Raw genomic sequence first — 17,474 nt, 5'->3', positions numbered from 1 at the left:
ATGAATATATATAAGTATATATATGAATATATATATACGTATATATATGAATATATATATGTATATATATATGAATATATATGTATATACTGTATATATACATATGTATTAATGTATTAATATATACGTACGTATATATATATATATTAATATATACGTATGTATATATATATATATTCATATATATGTGTGTATATATATATACACATATATGTATGTATACATATATGTGTGTGTGTGTGTGTGTGTATATATATATATATATATATATATATATATATATATATATATATATATATATATATATATATATATATAATGAATTATTTTTTTATACGGGCCTCACTTTGGACACCCTTGCTATTAATGAACAATGTACAGTCAATGCTGCCCTGTCTTCTTTGTGTTGTTTTGATATGATGACGTGTTATTGTCGTGTCTTATAACGGCCGACGCAGATCATTTTGTATTCTGGTGTACTTTGAATAAAAAGGGGAGTAAATATCTGTGTTGATTACATGACAATACTTTTATTATAGTTTGACATTGTGAAAACATTTACGGTATGTAAATTATACAACAAAAGTTGAATTAACTTTATAATTAAAACATGTATTAACTAATAGTATATAAAAATATATAGTGAAAACTTACAAATGCTAATTACAAATACAGTATATTATCATTAAGAAATGTAAAAGACTCAAATATTTATTTCATACATCAAATTAGAATAAGTACATATTTTTGGTGTAATATAATTACCTTGATATTGTAGCTGAGATAGGCTCCAGCGCCCCCCGCGACCCCAAAGGGAATAAGCGGTAGGAAATGGATGGATGGATGGATGTACCCTCTGAAATGGTTTACTGTTTTGACAATAGCTATTTTTTTATGCTGTGGAAATTGTTGCCATTTCCGGTGTGATAGCTGCTGTCACCACTGGAGGGCAGGCTTGTGTCGGCTTTCATACGAGCCTACATATAATTTAGCGACTACAATATGAGAGGCACTAGAATAAATAACATGATGAATACATGTCATTTCCATAAGTGTGCTTAGTTCGTGGCAGCACGTATTGTAAAAGTGTAATGCTGTCCCAAATGGATTAATATCGGTGCCTGCGTACTGGACAGAACACTACAACAACATCAGCCACAGCTGTTAGTATGTAGCATACTCTTCTTTTACCTACACAGCTCAACGATCAATACTGCCCCCTAGCGTTTCGGAGACACAGCGTTTGATTAACAAGAACATTTGAGCTGTTTAAGTGCATGCAAAATGACATGTCTTGATGACCCATTGTCAAATCTTTTGTATTGAGGATCTTTGCAATACTGATACTCAATTAAGATTATTGTGTTGGCAATCAAATATGTATTATCGATCCGTTGTGGTGAAGAAGGAGCTGAGCCGGAAGGCAAAGCTCTCAATTTACCGGTCGATCTACGTTCCCATCCTCACCTATGGTCATGAGATTTGGGTTATGACCGAAAGGACAAGATCACGTGTACAAGCGGCCGGAATGAGTTTCCTCCGCCGGGTGGCGGGGCTCTCCCTTAGAGATAGGGTGAGAAGCTCTGTCATCCGGAGGGAGCTCAAAGTAAAGCCGCTGCTCCTCCACATCGAGAGGAGCCAGATGAGGTGGTTCGGGCATCTGGTCAGGATGCCACCTGAACGCCTCCCTAGGGAGGTGTTTAGGGTAGGTCCAACCGGTAGGAGGCCACGGGGAAGACCCAGGACACGTTGGGAAGACTATGTCTCCCGGCTGGCCTAGGAACGCCTCGGGATCCCCCGGGAAGAGCTGGACGAAGTGGCTGGGGAGAGGAAAGTCTGGGCTTCCCTGCTTAGGCTGCTGCCCCCGCGACCCGACCTCGGATAAGCGGAAGAAGATGGATGGATAGATGGATGTAAATATCTGAAATGTTTGATATAATACCCATTTTTTTTAACAATATAAGACAATGTAACATTTCTCTCTCTCTCTCTCTCTCTCTCTCTCTCTCTCTCTCTCTCTCTCTCTCTCTCTCTCTCTCTCTCTCTCTCTCTCTCTCTATAATTTGTACGGTATATCAATCTGTGGGCATCACAGAACAATCTCATGAGATTGGTTTAAAAAGTAAAGTCATTCAAGCCAAATTATTGAATAATGACGGTATGCATTACAAAAACTTAAGTTAATATTATACTCTTATATTATATACAAACTATTATACTATACTATACTATAATATTATATTATATACTATTATAACATAATAAATATAACTGTTATTTTTGTGGGTACATACTCACAAAAATAACGGTTGTAAAATTGTCATATTCGGTAAATACTTTCTTAATTAACGTTTATTTTCCGACGTAAGTGCGTCAACCAGTGTGTCAACATTGGTGTGAAAAATTGAATGACGAATATTGAATGAGCCCTGTGATGAGATGGCGACTTGTCCAGGGTGTACACCGCCTTCCGCCCGATTGTAGCTGAGATAGGCTCCAGCGCCCCCCCGCGACCCCAAAGGGATTAAGCGGTAGAAAATGGATGGATGGATGGAATATTGAATGACGTTTAGTTCAAGTCCCAAAACTGAAATCACGGAATTGTAGGTCTCTTGCAGCCTAGCTGACAGTGAGACATAAGAGCACAATCATTCTTAAAGAATAAGGCATGGGGATTGTATCCAACTACTACTTGAATACTTCATTAAGTTACGAACATTACAAATACAATTGTCTTTTTTTACTTGTGGTGTTTTTAAAAAAAGTGAAATTAAAGATTCCGATTGGTGTAGTGCAACAGTGAAAGCTCCGCTGCGATACGGCTAACTAGTATCCTTAGCAGATACCGATATATATATATATATATATATATATATATATTTTTTTTTTTTTTAAACTTTTGTAAATATCTTTGAATACGTTTATATTCATGCCTTTACTTTGTTAATCATGATTATAATCACAATTAAATTAATATTTTAGGCAAAAACCGGGACGACGTAACAATATTAGTAAAATAAAACAATGTTTCCCTTTTGTAGCATACAATTGTTAAACCAAAACAAAGTCAACTGTGGAAAATGGGAAAAGAAAACTAAAAACGACTTGTTGCTTTTATTTTTGGCCCTCAAAGATCTCCTGTGTCCAATAAACTATGTATTGAATTTGTAAACGATAAAACAATATATAAATATGATCAACACAACAACAACAAAAACACATATTTGTAAAAAATAAAACAACTGAAAATCTTGAACGCATCACGCAAGTATCCCGATACTGATCAGACCCTCGGTGTCGACAGGGTTGCCTTTTGAGTCGATCTCCCCCCACTTTTCTGGTGGCGTTGCATTCACTTGCACAAGGAAGGCTCCGGCGGACACGTTTTTACCTTTAAAACGTCCTCCCAACAACACCCTGTTGTAATTCCACGTAAAGATGGACGGACAAACGTTGACGCCGGCGTCACGCTCGAAGACAATGTGATTCTGGAGCAGGAGAACACTTTTTTTTTGAAAATCTGTTTTAGTATTTGCTACACAAGCGAACGGACTGCAGTCTGCCACCGGTGAGTCTTTTTGTTTCCACCTCTCAGTGTTGGCGCCGTTTCTTTCAAATTCGGCGATAAAGTGATTGGAATACAATTTGATTAAAACGTTGTGGTGAATGAACCGCAGATATGTTGCAGAGAGGATTGATGTGAAGTGAAGCAGAAGACGAGAGAAAGCTAAACTCGCCACCAGAATCCATTCATATTTTCATATATTTTACTAATCTGCTCCCAGCTACTGACATGTACGTTTATACATTAATGTTGATGATGATGATGATGTGAGAAAAAAATATGATAAATACGTCAGAGAGATACATGGAGAGAAGAACTTATTTGGTCTACAAACGATATACATATATATTGAAATTTTTCATCAAGATTGGGTTCATATGGTGTCTGGTGGGTCAGCTGATACATGCAGTGTGGGATCATAAGATACATATAAAGAGAGGGACATAATGTAAGCAAAACAACATTCAAAAAAGGTTTTAAATTAATTTGTATTTGTTTGAGGGGGGAAAAAAACACATTTTATTAAGAATTCCAACCTTTTCGACCAGGTACACTATAATGCCAAAAGTATTTGGTCACCTGCCTTGACTCACATAGGAAGGGGGCCCGCTCCAGGAGTTGGGCTAGGCCACTTAGTTCCAGTGAAAGGAACTTTAAATGATACCAAAACATTTTGGACAATTCACGCTCCCAACCTTGTGGGGACAGTTTGGCGCGGGCCCCTTCCTCTTCACCACCGCTTGATTCCCCTTGGGATGATGGACGGCTGGCAGCGCTTCATAGCAGCAGTCGACCTCCAGGGTCCCAACTCCCCGCCCCTCTGTTGCGAGTTGTCGTGATTAAATGTAACATGTTTATGTGTGCATGGCATGGAGGTTTTTTCCCACTCCAGACTAGGCCCCCTTAGGAGCCCAGTCTAGATTGTATTATTATTTTATCTTTATTTTTTTTACTCATCTTCTTCCCCAGCGTTTTACCTTTTTCTTATCGTTTACGGGGCGCCTTGTGGTGACCCATCAGCGTTCCTGCTCTGTAACTCTGTACACTGTTTGTTTTGTCTAATCTTGAACGGGTTTGTGCTGAAAACATAGTTTCGTTGTACTTGTGCAATGACAATAAAGTCCTATCCTATTCAACATGACCGTGCACCAGTGCACGAAGCAAGGTCCATAAAGACATGGATGACAGAGTCTGGTGTGGATGCACTTGACTGGCCTGCACAGAGTCTTGACCTGAACCCGATAGAACACCTTTGGGATGAATTAGAATAGAGATTGAGAGCCAGGCCTTCTCGACCAACATCAGTGTGTGACCTCACCAATGTGCTTTTGGAGGAATGGTGGAAAATTCCTATAAACACACTCCGCAACCTTGTGGACAGCCTTCCCAGAAGAGTTGAAGCTGTAATAGCTGCAAAAGGTGGACTGACATCATATTGAACACTATGGGTTAGGAATGGGATGGCACTTCAAGTTCATATGTGAGTCAAGGCAGGTGGCCAAATACTTTTGGCAATATAGTGTATGTGTCCATAAATTTCACTAGTCCGTTCTGTCACTTTAAGAAAGTATTCAGAATCTCAACTCATTATGTGGATAAAAGACACCTTCAGAAAACTGTCTCTTCCATTCAAACCAATCCAAAGAGATGTCAAATGGCTTCATGGTTGTCGACCTGCACAAGACTGGGATGCAACTTTAATTTTGATGACTAATCGGTTTTGTCCTAGTTATTTCAACCAGTGTTGGCGCTAGGAATCTTCAAAATGGGGTCCCACAGTAAATTTTTGGGGTCCCACTTTTTTGTAACCGTTTTGAAAACAAATGATAAATGTATGCATTATCCTGTTGTATCTAACATTCTATATTGTGGTTTGGAAAAAGGTTGTCATAAACGTTACTTAATGCATTAAAAAAATACAAATTTTTATGCATATGTAAATTTATTCAGTTATAAACATTCATTCACTTTCTTCTTTCCTTCATGGATCTAAACTTTACCGCTGCCGGTATTTTTTCTATATTTTTATTTAATAAGTTGTAGGTGAATTTATTTCAGTATAAAAGTGCTAAAAGTGTTTTGCTTCGGTCATGAAATGATAATCGTGTGCCAGGGCATACATGCATATGACACATTTAATTGATTATTCTCACCTGGTGTAGATCATCAGTCCTTTAAAAACCGCCACATGTACACTTTCATGGCAAATAATGCCAACAAACTTAGAATTTGGCAAGTTAGTTTCAATGTCATTTAATACAGTGGCACTCAATGCCTCTAGCATTTCATCTCTGGCTTCGTGATGGCCATAAGCTGTGTGTTCCCCTTTAAGAATGGCGGTATGTGGGGTGAGTGACGTGTGTAAGTTAGGAGAGGGAGCGCTAGCATGTTCAGGAGTGTTAAAGACCTACTGAAACCCACTACTACCGACCACGCAGTCTGATAGTTTATATATCAATGATGAAATCTTAACATTGCAACACATGCCAATACGGCCGGGTTAGCTTACTAAGGTGCAATTTTAAATTTCGCGCGAAATATCCTGCTGAAAACGTATCTGTATGATGACGCCTGCGTGTGACGTCACGGATTGTAGAGGACATTTTGGGACAGTATGGTGGCCAGCTATTAAGTCGTCTGTTTTCATCGCAAAATTCCACAGTATTCTGGACATCTATGTTGGTGAATCTTTTGCAATTTGTTCAATGAACAATGGAGACAGAAAAGAAGAAAGCTGGAGGTGGGAAGCGGTGTATTGCGGCAGGTGTTGTGCCGGATAACGCACCCCCGCCGTAGAATGCACCCCTGACTGTTGTGCCGGATAACACAGCCAGTGTTTCATTGTTTACATTCCCGGAAGATGACAGTCAAGCTTTACCATTGGCCTGTGGAGAACTGGGACAACAGAGACTCTTACCAGGAGGACTTTGAGTTAGATGCGCAGACGCGGTACCGTGAGTACGCATGCAGCTGCGGCTTCCAAACATTTGATCGCTTGCCCGTACGTGCGTGCCACTATGTGCATGTCACGTACGTAACTTTGGGGAAATATATGTGCTGTATGAACTTTGGGGAGGTGAACGGTACTTTGGGCTGTGGGATTGAGTGTGTTGTGCAGGTGTTTGAGTTGTATTTGGCGGGTTATATGGACGGGAGGGGGGAAGTGTTTGTTATGCGGTATTAATTTGTGGCATATTAAATATAAGCCTGGTTGTGTTGTGGCTAATAGAGTATATATATGTCTTGTGTTTATTTACTGTTTTAGTCATTCCCAGCTGAATATCAGGTCCCACCCGCCTCTCACAGCATCTTCCCTATCTGAATCGCTCCCACTGCCCTCTAGTCCTTCACTCTCACTTTCCTCATCCACGAATCTTTCATCCTCGCTCAAATTAATGGGGAAATCGTCGCTTTCTCGGTCCGAATCGCTCTCGCTGCTGGTGGCCATGATTGTAAACAATGTGCACATGTGAGGAGCTCCACAACCTGTGACGTCACGCTACTCGTCTGCTACTTCCGGTACAGGCAAGGCTTTTTTTATCAGCGACCAAAAGTTGCGAACTTTATCGTCGATGTTCTCTACTAAATCCTTTCAGCAAAAATATGGCAATATCGCGAAATGATCAAGTATGACACATAGAATAGACCTGCTATCCCCGTTTAAATAAGAAAATTGCATTTCAGTAGGCCTTTAATAGCATGGTGGATGTCCGCTTGACTTTGTGGAAAACATAAATAAAGAGTTGTAACAAATCGACGGCCTCGTCATTCCGACCAAAGAGCGGAACTGTAGGGACCCAAATTGGAGGGTGTTTCTTAGTGCCTGGTGAGGTTAGATCTTTGAAAATCAGTGCACCCGGTCGTAAAGGTGTTCTTTTTCTCAGCCCGTTTACATGGAGTGCAAAACATCTTTCCATCGTCATAAGTGAGCCATTTGCTGAAAAGTGGCTCCTGCAGCCACTTGTCATTGAAGCTTCGCTTCTTTGGTTTATTGCTCTCCATGACGAAAACAATAACACGCGGGAGTCCTAATACCAGAAATGCAGTATTTGTGATCGATAAAACTTTCGGCGAATCAAAATTTAGGAAATTGTACCGGAAAGTGCATTACTTTGAAGTCGACCAATAATTAATAATTTGACCCGGAAAATATAAACAAAACAAAACAAAACACAGGCAGAAAGCAATAATCGGTATTTAAAAAAATAAATAATCCGCGTCCTGGGGACGCGTGGACTTCCAGAATTTCACGTCCTTTCTGATTTCAATGCGTAAAAAGACGCATAAAGTGCGTTAACAACCTATTTCCCCATGATGAAAATAAGACGATAACAAATCAAAACAAAATGCATGTTGACTAAGACAATAACAAACTAACTGACATAATAATAAATTATTCAAAATAATAAAAACAAGACGTAAATGTTGACAGAAATGAAATTCAGTCATATTTAATTAACTTTACCTTGTGAGACGAGGAAGTTGGATTTCTCTACACGAAAACAATGCGTGGATTTAACAGGTTCCACATTGTAATGTGTGTACACCTGGGAGAAAGTGAAGAGGACACATTTTATCTTTGATGCCATCAGCAGGCGAGTCATTGATCGTGACATCTACACAACTGTAAGTTAAAGGGGAACTGCACTGTTTTTTCTTTTTTTTTTCTCGCTTTCAAACTTGTAAAATTGTCTCGTTCTTGGGTGGCTAGCAATGCAGCTAATGGGAGCAATCAATTGTACCTGTAAATCACTTTGAAAACACATTCAAAAACCGTCAACAATACACTCATAGCTTGTTATAACCTGTATAATAACCAAGCCGTGGCGACGTTGTTATTGTAAGAGCGAACACTGTCTCTTTTTCTGGCGTAGTAACACACAACAACATGCTTCGGTATTAGCCGTAAAAGCTGGCTACAAAAAGAGATAAGCTAGCTTCTACGTCAACAGGAAAGGCGTTTGAGTTTGTAATGCAAACGGAGAATAACCTGTAATGACTGAAAAACATGAACAATCATATTACAGTATCTGTAAAGTATTGACCCAGATTTCATGTTTTTTTTGTACACAGCGAGCTCGATAGTGTATGTACTGTAGTTGTACGGTGTATCATGAGCAATCTCAAAATGTGACTCACTCGAAGGACAGTTTTGCTTTTGGTCCAGCTGGCCAGGGACGTGTTTTCCGGTTTATTTGGGTAAGCACTTCATTTATGTCGAAATAGCATGGCTTCAAATTCTACATTTTGCAGCTTTGAGTCACACAGACCTCACTCTCTCGGCTTAAGTCTGTCCCAACGTCTCACCCTTCCTTCGTGCTGGCTTCTAGAAGCGGCAGTTCATCCTCAGTATATTCCGGTTCAAGAAGATAAGGTTGTGAATCCTTGTTTGTCAAAAAAAATGTTGTTTGTTACCAAGTCTACCATGATTTGTTTCCGGAAGTAGTTGTTGCCAGAAGTTGAAAGTGTGGTGCTATGGAAACGGAAATCAATGTGCTGAATCAGAAATCAATGATTAAAATGATAAAAATACGGTAAATATTGTTATGATTGTGTTTTGTACTACATTATTTATAGACTTGCAGTGTGTATATAAAACTTGGAGGGAGGGTTTTGAAGTTGTTTTAGAGGGCTTTGAAAGCATCAACACTGACTCTCATTAGCCGCATCTTCCAAGCGTTTTTTATCGTCTTCCATCCATCCATTTTCTACCACTTGTCCCTTTCGGGATCGCGGGGGTGCTGGAGCCTATCTCAGCTGCATTCGTCTTTAAAATCCTTTAAAAAAAAAGAAGACCTATGTGTTCTTGTCCTCATAATGAGTGTTAGTATTGCTGTTACAAATAATCGAAATATCGTGATTGATAACTTCACTTTTTATAAACTCACGGACTGACTGGTGCAAGCTCGACAACTTAAATGTTAAAATTAAAACAAGAGACATTAACATCTTTCCTCATTGAGACGCGCCACACACCATTTTAAACTTATCCAAACACATTGTTGTCTGAGCAACTGAGCTATTCAATTGTGTACATTGAACCTACAAGCTGTGCTCTCTTAGAACAGAAGGATGTCTCTATACTTAGATTAATACTAGACGGAGGTGTTTTTACAGTGCGTTCCAGGACAGCTGAACAGAGTAGGACGCCACAATGCCCGCCAGAAATAATAATAATAATGGATTTTATTTTCTAGGCATTTTTCATTTAAATACATCTTATAAAGTGCTACAGTACTAACAATATTCAAAAGAATAAAAGCTCATCATTTAAAACAGATAAAATACCAAGTCTATAAGTGAAGCATAAGAAACACAAAACATGCAAAGGAGTGTTTTTTTTAACAGTGTCAAAAACAACTTTGTCAAAAGATTTCAGTGTGTGTAGAAGTACTTTTTGAGCATATTCAAGAATACCGCAGTAATAATGATAGCCATGATAATTTTGGTCACGATAACTGTGATATGAAATGTTCCTATCGTTACATTCCAACTTGCAGGCACTTTGTAAATTACAGAGAAGTTTAAGTGATGTTAGCGCCTAGTAGGGTTGCAGCTATCGATTATTTTATTAAGCAAGTAATCTGTCAGTTTGTTTGTTTGATTAATCAACTAATTGGGTAAAACATACTTTAAAGCCTCAATGTGTATTTTAGGGAATATATTTTTCTGCTTGCCATAACCTTAATTTTTTTCCTAATAGATATACATCACCATCATTAAAATTGCACTGTTTAACATGTGTACACAAATAGAAAACAATCAATAATAAAATATACCATTGCTCTCATGTGTACATTATTGCAGTGGCCGTGCGGAAACTTTGTTCACATATTTAAAATTCCAGCCAATAAATGAGGTGCAGATTTTATTCAGTATTAAACGGTTAATCAAAGCAATAAAACATAAATGTAAGCTTTTTTTAAAACGCTTTACTTAATTAATTACTGCAGCCCTAGCGGTTGTAATTTTTACATGTCAAATTATAATTCATTTTTATTTATTTATTTATTTTTAATTTATATAAGAGGGACAGTGTACATTAATGAACATTTCTGAAAATGCACCAGATTTAGCCACAAGGCTAATTTTCATCCGTAGTCCCAGCATTGTGTGTCGTGATGTAACAATATGAAAACTTCATGTTATGTTTATCGTTATTGTCACGCATATTATTGAACATGCTCAAAAAGTATTTACACATGCACTGAAATATTTTGAAAAGGGACAAGCGGTAGAAAATGAATGGATAGATGGATATTTTATTTATAAAATAAAATAGATAGAAACTCAAGATACTTGTTTCTTATTGTTCTCCATTACGTACGAGGACATGTTTTACGTTGGGATCAAATACAAGTTTAATTTATAACCTTTATTTAAACTTTTGTATTTCTCTCTGTTATAATAAACCTATCATTGTTATTTTTTTGTAAGGGGCTTAGTTTACAAAAACATCACATTCTTTGAATTTTCCCCACTGTATTTACTGTTATGAGTGCTACTACATTGTCATTCATTAGTTGGATTTGATTCAGAAAAGGCTGTGATGTTCTCACATGAGAGCTGCATGTGTCAGCGTTTTCCCACAGTTGGCATGAGAGTGCAACCCTAGCCGTCTGCTGAGTTTCGTATTACCTTTTTAAAAGCACCTCCCAACTTGGGCCACTTTTCCTCTACGTCATTAAGGAGAGTGGCGCCTATTTGTCATTGGCTTTTAGAATTATCTTGCTTAAAATGTTGACTGGTAAAATCGGCTGCATCCCTGGGAGACTTCTTATTCGACTTATTGCAGTGCTTCCAGGCTGCTGAAAGTTCATGCCACATATTAGATAAGGGTTTAATCATCTGTACGCCATAATCAGTTTGGTACGTACCTCAGCTTTAAGGTCACGTCTCTGTTCATTTTGACTACGTTTACACTGCAGGCCAAAGTGTCCCAAATCGTTTTTTTAAATCTACTTTTTTTCCAACTGAATGTTTACACTGCAAGTAAAATGTGATCTTTATCAGACTCCAGTGCATACGCGCACAGGCCCCAATGTGGCCCCAATGTGGCCTGGACGTCACTTGCATGCACAGTTCGATAAAGTGAAAACAAAGGAAGTTGACCGTATTTCGTAAATGAACAAGGAAATCGCTACTACAACTACAAAATAAAGTAAAAGTCTCTACACCTTAAAACTTACTGTTTTGTGTGTGAATATAAATTAAAGTAATATAATGTATGAATAGATATATATAGTGTAATATATGGGGCAGCATGGTGGAAGAGGGGTTAGTGCATCTGCCTCACAATACGAAGGTCCTGAGTAGTCCTGAGTTCAATCCCGGGCTCGGGATGTTTCTGTGTGGAGTTTGCATGTACCGTATTTTCCGCACCATAAGGCGCCCTGGGTTATAAGCCGCGCCTTCAATGAACGGCATATTTCAAAACTTTGTCCACCTATAAGCCGCCCCGTGTTGTAAGCCGCATCTAACTGCGCTAAAGGAATGTCAAAAAAAACAGTCAAATAGGTCAGTCAAACTTTAATAATATATTAAAACCAGCGTGATGTGGGCGCGCACGGAGTCGTATATCAACATGGACAGAGCTGCGTGAAAAAAGCCACCCGGCCTCTTCGCGTAAACTTAAACTTACCTTAACCACTCGCTCATCTTTTCTTCATCCATCCCTTCGAGTTAGCTTTTATGATGACGCCGGCTGGAAAGGTCTCTTTTGGCAAGGTCTTCCTTTTGAATATCACCATAGGTGGAAGTTTCTGGCCATTAGCATGGCAAGCTAGAACCACAGTGAAGGATGACTTCTCATTCCCTGTGGTGCGAATATTCACCGTACGTGCTCCCGTTGTATCCACAGTGCGGTTCACAGGAATATCAGTTGCTGTGAAATAGTAATCCGTGTGCGGATGGAGAGATTGCGTCTTTTCATGAACCGGATCCCTGACGCTTAGTAGGAGCCATTTTGTGGTCTTTACAGATGTAAACACACAAAGGAAATGAAACGTACCGGTACGGTAATATCCGCGCACTTTTTCTTCTTCTACGCAGGCGGGTGGTTGCTTACAGTAGAAGAAGAAGCGTTTCCTGTTCTATGGGGGCGGGTGCTTACCTTGGCGGTTGCTTGCGTAGAAGAAGAAGCGCTTCCTGTTCTACCGGGAAAAAAGATGGCGGCTGTTTACCGTAGTTGCGAGATCGAAACTTTATGAAAATGAATCGTAATATTAATCCATATATAAAGCGCACCGGGTTAAAAGCCGCATTGTCAGCTTTTGAGTAAATTTGTGGTTTTTAGGTGCGGCTAATAGTGCGGAAAATACGGTACTCCCCGTGACTGCGTGGGTTCCCTCCGGGTACTCCGGCCTCCTCCCACCTCCAAAAACATGCACCTGGGATAAGTTGATTGGCAACACTAAATTGGCCCTAGTCTGTGAATGTGAGTGTGAATGTTGTCTGTCTATCTGTGTTGGCCCGATGAAGAGGTGGCGACTTGTCCAGGGTGTACTTGGACTTCCGCCCGATTGTAGCTGAGATAGGCTCCAGCGACCCCAAAAGGGACAAGCGGTAGAAAATGGATGGATGTAATATATGTGGGAGTAGGGCTGGGCGATCTGGCCTTTTTTTAATATCGCAATATTTTAAGGCCATATCGCGATACACGATATATATCTCGATATTTTGCCTTAGCCTTGAATGAACACTTGATGCATATAATCACAGCAATATGATGATTCTATGTGTCTACATTAAAACATTCTTCTTCATACTGCATTAATATATGCTACTTTAAAACTTTCATGCAGAGAAGGAAATCACAACTGAAAAAATCACTATTTTTTTTCATACGGTGTTGATCTGGATATGTTTGCCTCGGCATTTTGATGTTGTGGGCGTGTGGCACCAAACAGAGATGTTGACATGCGGAGTAAGCACTCTTCATTCTCTAGCAGGTGACTTTTCAAATAATGCTACATATTAGCAGTAATGCTACTTTTTATAGCAACGCTTTCGCCCCACACTTGACAAATTACGGTTGTCTGTTCGACATATTCCCACTTGAAGCCAAACCACGCCAGACGATGGACCCCCTGCTGTTTTTTGGGGGAATTAATTATTCCTTCATTTGTTACCAGATTCGCACCTTCTTTCTCTCGTATTACCGCTAGCATCACAGCTAACGTTAGCCATGCTGCTACCTCTTTGCTGTGCGAGGGCGTATACGTATGTGACGTATGTCGTGACAGTATGTGACGTGTGTAGAAGCTGTGCTTACTGTCTGTGAGAAGGAGAGACAGGAAAGAGCGAGGAGAGCCTGTAGTGCAGTGGTTCTTAACCTGGGTTCGATCGAATCCTAGGGGTTCGGTGAGTCGGCCTCAGTGTTGGTTTTGTTCTTTGAACAAGATGATGTTCATGCACGGTTCATATTGTGCACCAGTAAAAAAAACATATAACTTTGTCTTGAATTTGAGAAAAAAAACATTTTGTTTTTCACTAAAGAAGGGTTCGGTGAATGTGCATATGAAACTGGTGGGGTTCGGTACCTCCAACAAGGTTAAGAACCACTGCTGTAGTGTAATGCCAGCAGCTAAAAGCAACTGCGTGAGAACGCATACTCGAATATCACGATATAGTCATTTTCTATATCGCACAGAGACAAACCCGCGATATATCGCGCATATCGATATATCGCGCATATCGATATATCGCGCATATCGATATATCGCCCAGCCCTATATGGGAGGGTTAATCTTTTAATGGCTGTTACAGGGTTTCCCCAGCTTGAAATCTACATGTGGTGATAGGAGTGTGGCTATGGGCCGTAGTCAATGTGACGGCATCTTATAATTAGCATAATTGTTGGCGCAAAGATCAAAAGCCAGCATTTGTGATGATATGGGGGTGTATTAGTGCCCAAGGCATGGGTAACTTACACATCTGTGAAGGCACCATTAATGCTGAAAGGTACATACAGGTTTTGGAGCAACATATGTTGCCATCCAAGCAACGTTATCATGGACGCCCCTGCTTATTTCAGCAAGACAATGCCAAGCTAAGTGTTACAACAGCGTGGCTTCATAGTAAAAGAGTGTGCGTACTAGACTGGCCTGCCTGTAGTCCAGATCTGTCTCCCATTGAAAATGTGTGGTGCAATATGAAGCCTGAAATACTACAACGGAGACCCCGGACTGTTGAACAACTTAAGCTCCTCTGTTCCCAAATGTTTACTGTGTGTTGTTAAAAGGAAAGGCCATGTAACACAGTGGTAAAATTGCCCCAGTGCCAACTTTTTTGCAATGTGTTGCTGCCATTAAATTCTAAGTTAATGATTATTTGCGGGGAAAAAATAAGTTTCTCAGTTCGAACATTAAATATCTTGTCTTTGCAGTGTATTCAATTCAATATAGGTTGAAAAGGATTTGCAAATCATTGTACTCTGTTTTTATTTACGATTTACACAATGTGCCAACTTCACTGGTTTTGGGTTTTGTCGATCAAATATATAAACATGCTAGATTTTACAAAGAAAACGTTACTGAAAAAATTATGAATATCTACATATCATGAGGAACAATGGCATGAAAGTCGAAAAATGCTTTGGCAGTGTTTTCCAATTTAAGATTGCTGATTGGCTCATTTTGCTGTCAATCAAAAAGGAATTCAGTCCAGACTGGTCATCCAATCATAATGCAGAAGCCCGGCGACCCCCTTTCGATCACTCTTATTTATTCGCTCACCGTCCATGGGCGGGACAAAGTCCAGTATTTATCCAATGGTCGTCTCGTTTGGCTGCAGCAGTGTGACGCTCCCACATCAATGAAAAAAGTCGCACCAACTGTCGCCAAAGCAGTTGATTCTAAACAAAAGTTTAACGCATTCTAGCGCATTAGTCAATGTAATGTAAACACTAAAGAATATATTTTACCACTTTTTTATATTTTAGGGTAAGCTGAACTCCCCTTGCAGTCTTTAGAAATTGCCAGTGCTGTATATCTGGCATCACGTGTTAATACAGGAATATAACATTAGAGAAAAATGTAATTTATGACAGTTGTCTGCACGTACAACACTTAAGCCCTTTAGTATATCAGTATGCGTAATTAAATTATGGAATGGATTAAGCAAAGAAATCAAACTGTACTGATATGATCCAATTCAAGAAACTCTTCAAACTGAAAGTGTTTACAAAGTACAAAGAAGAAGAACCATGATAAACATTCTGAATGTATTCCATCCATCCATTTATTTTCTAGATAATCTTATTTATCTCACCATATGAAATACAACTTACTTCACTAATGATTATGATTTATTCATTTGTAATGTTATTACTTATGGAGTATTTTGTGAATACATTGACAACAGGAAGTGAACAAAAGTGTTAGCAAGGAGAAGGGGTAGTATTAAATGAGCCCTGCTTCTTCCTACTCCTTTTCAAACATGTTGATTCAAGAAAATGGAAATTGTGATGTATCATGTCATATATATGCATGTTCGAAATAAACTCAAACTCAATGCCGCGGGTAAGAGAAGTCGGCAAGTCAGATCCCTATTATTTACAAACTGTTGACTAGTGATGCACCAAAGATTTGGCCGCCGAAAAAACACTTGGCTCACCAAAACCGAATGTTGTGAGAACATATTCACTTCTGCTGGCGGGTCGTGTCTTTTTCTGCCCATATAATTGACGTAGCTCCCCCAAAGATGTCATACAAGTCGCAATCAGGTCGCATTCAGGTCGTATTTCCGCTTACACTGCAGTCACATTTTAAAAACATTTTTTCTATTGTGGAATGGGAACATATACATCTAATACCAGATGTAGAGCTAGCTTGGACATTTTTCAAATACATTTTCATGCAAATCATTAATAAACATGCACCTTTGAAGAAATACAAAGTGAAGGGACGAGAAAATCCCTGTTTTTCTCCAGAGCTGGCAGGATAATAAGGCATCAATGCACTTCCCCTATCAAAAAGACCAAATCAGAGTATTTTTGTCTGTCACCACTGAGAACCTCAACAACCCACAGAAATGTTGGAAAGTGATCAAATGTATGTCTGTGAATAAAAACACAACAACTTTTCCCATATTTGTACTCCAAGAATCAATGCCAGTTTATGATCGAACTGAAGTCTTGAATTGTTTTAACCAGCATTTTTTATCATCTGGTTCTCTATTTGACTCAAAAGGGACAACTATAGGGAATCCTTGTACAGAATCTCCCATGTTTTCCGGAGATCCTTTTATTTTGCTCCTTTTACTTGTCTTGAAGTGCATAATAAAGCCCTAAAAACATTAGACAACAGAAGACCCCCTGGACCTGACTTGATTGGCCAATATCAAATGCATGTCTTATCAAAAATTTTGGAATCTCGTTTTTTGATCAGTTGAAAGAGTTCCTCTATTAAAATAAAATACTTTTTAAATATCAATCAGGCTTCAGGAAAAAGTACAGCACTATCACTGCTACAATGAAGGTGGTAAATGACGTCATTGTAGTGCTTGATAAAAACAGTACTGTGCCTCACTTTTTATTGATCTCTCCAAAGCGCTTGACACTGCAGACCACGCTATTTTAAAACACAGGCTGTTTCTCATTGAACATACGTTCGCTTGGTTTTCAAATTATTGATAAAACAGGACCCAGTGTATTAAATAATAGGGCTTTTGTTCAGAATTTGTCACTGTGGAGTGCCTCAGGGATCTGTTTTGGGGGCCCTCTTATTTATCTTGGACATCAATGATCTCGAACAACATTTTCTGATGCTAATATGCATTTTTATGCTGACGATAAAATTATTTATTGCTCTGGATCATCTCTTGAACAGGCTGTTAATCACCCGGCAGAAAGCTTTTGTTGCTGTGCAGAATTCACTTATTTCCTTAAAACTGGTTCTCAATGCTGACA

The 17,474-nt window shown here is 39.1% G+C and overlaps 1 protein-coding gene across 3 annotated transcripts in view; it reads left to right on the top strand.

Moving 5' to 3' along the window:
• Positions 1-3,351: 3,351 nt before the first annotated feature.
• arhgap32b (Rho GTPase activating protein 32b) overlaps positions 3,352-17,474 on the top strand; it is a 286,393-nt gene continuing 272,270 nt past the window's right edge. For all 3 annotated transcript variants that reach the window (XM_061963231.2, XM_061963230.2, XM_061963229.2), the window contains exon 1: positions 3,352-3,568. The gene's annotated coding sequence lies outside the window, so the exon portion shown is untranslated. The remainder of the gene's footprint in view (positions 3,569-17,474) is intronic.

This window comes from Nerophis lumbriciformis, linkage group LG09, assembly GCF_033978685.3.
Source record: "Nerophis lumbriciformis linkage group LG09, RoL_Nlum_v2.1, whole genome shotgun sequence".
NCBI lineage: Eukaryota > Metazoa > Chordata > Actinopteri > Syngnathiformes > Syngnathidae > Nerophis > Nerophis lumbriciformis.
This window is presented reverse-complemented; position numbering and strand designations above follow the sequence as displayed.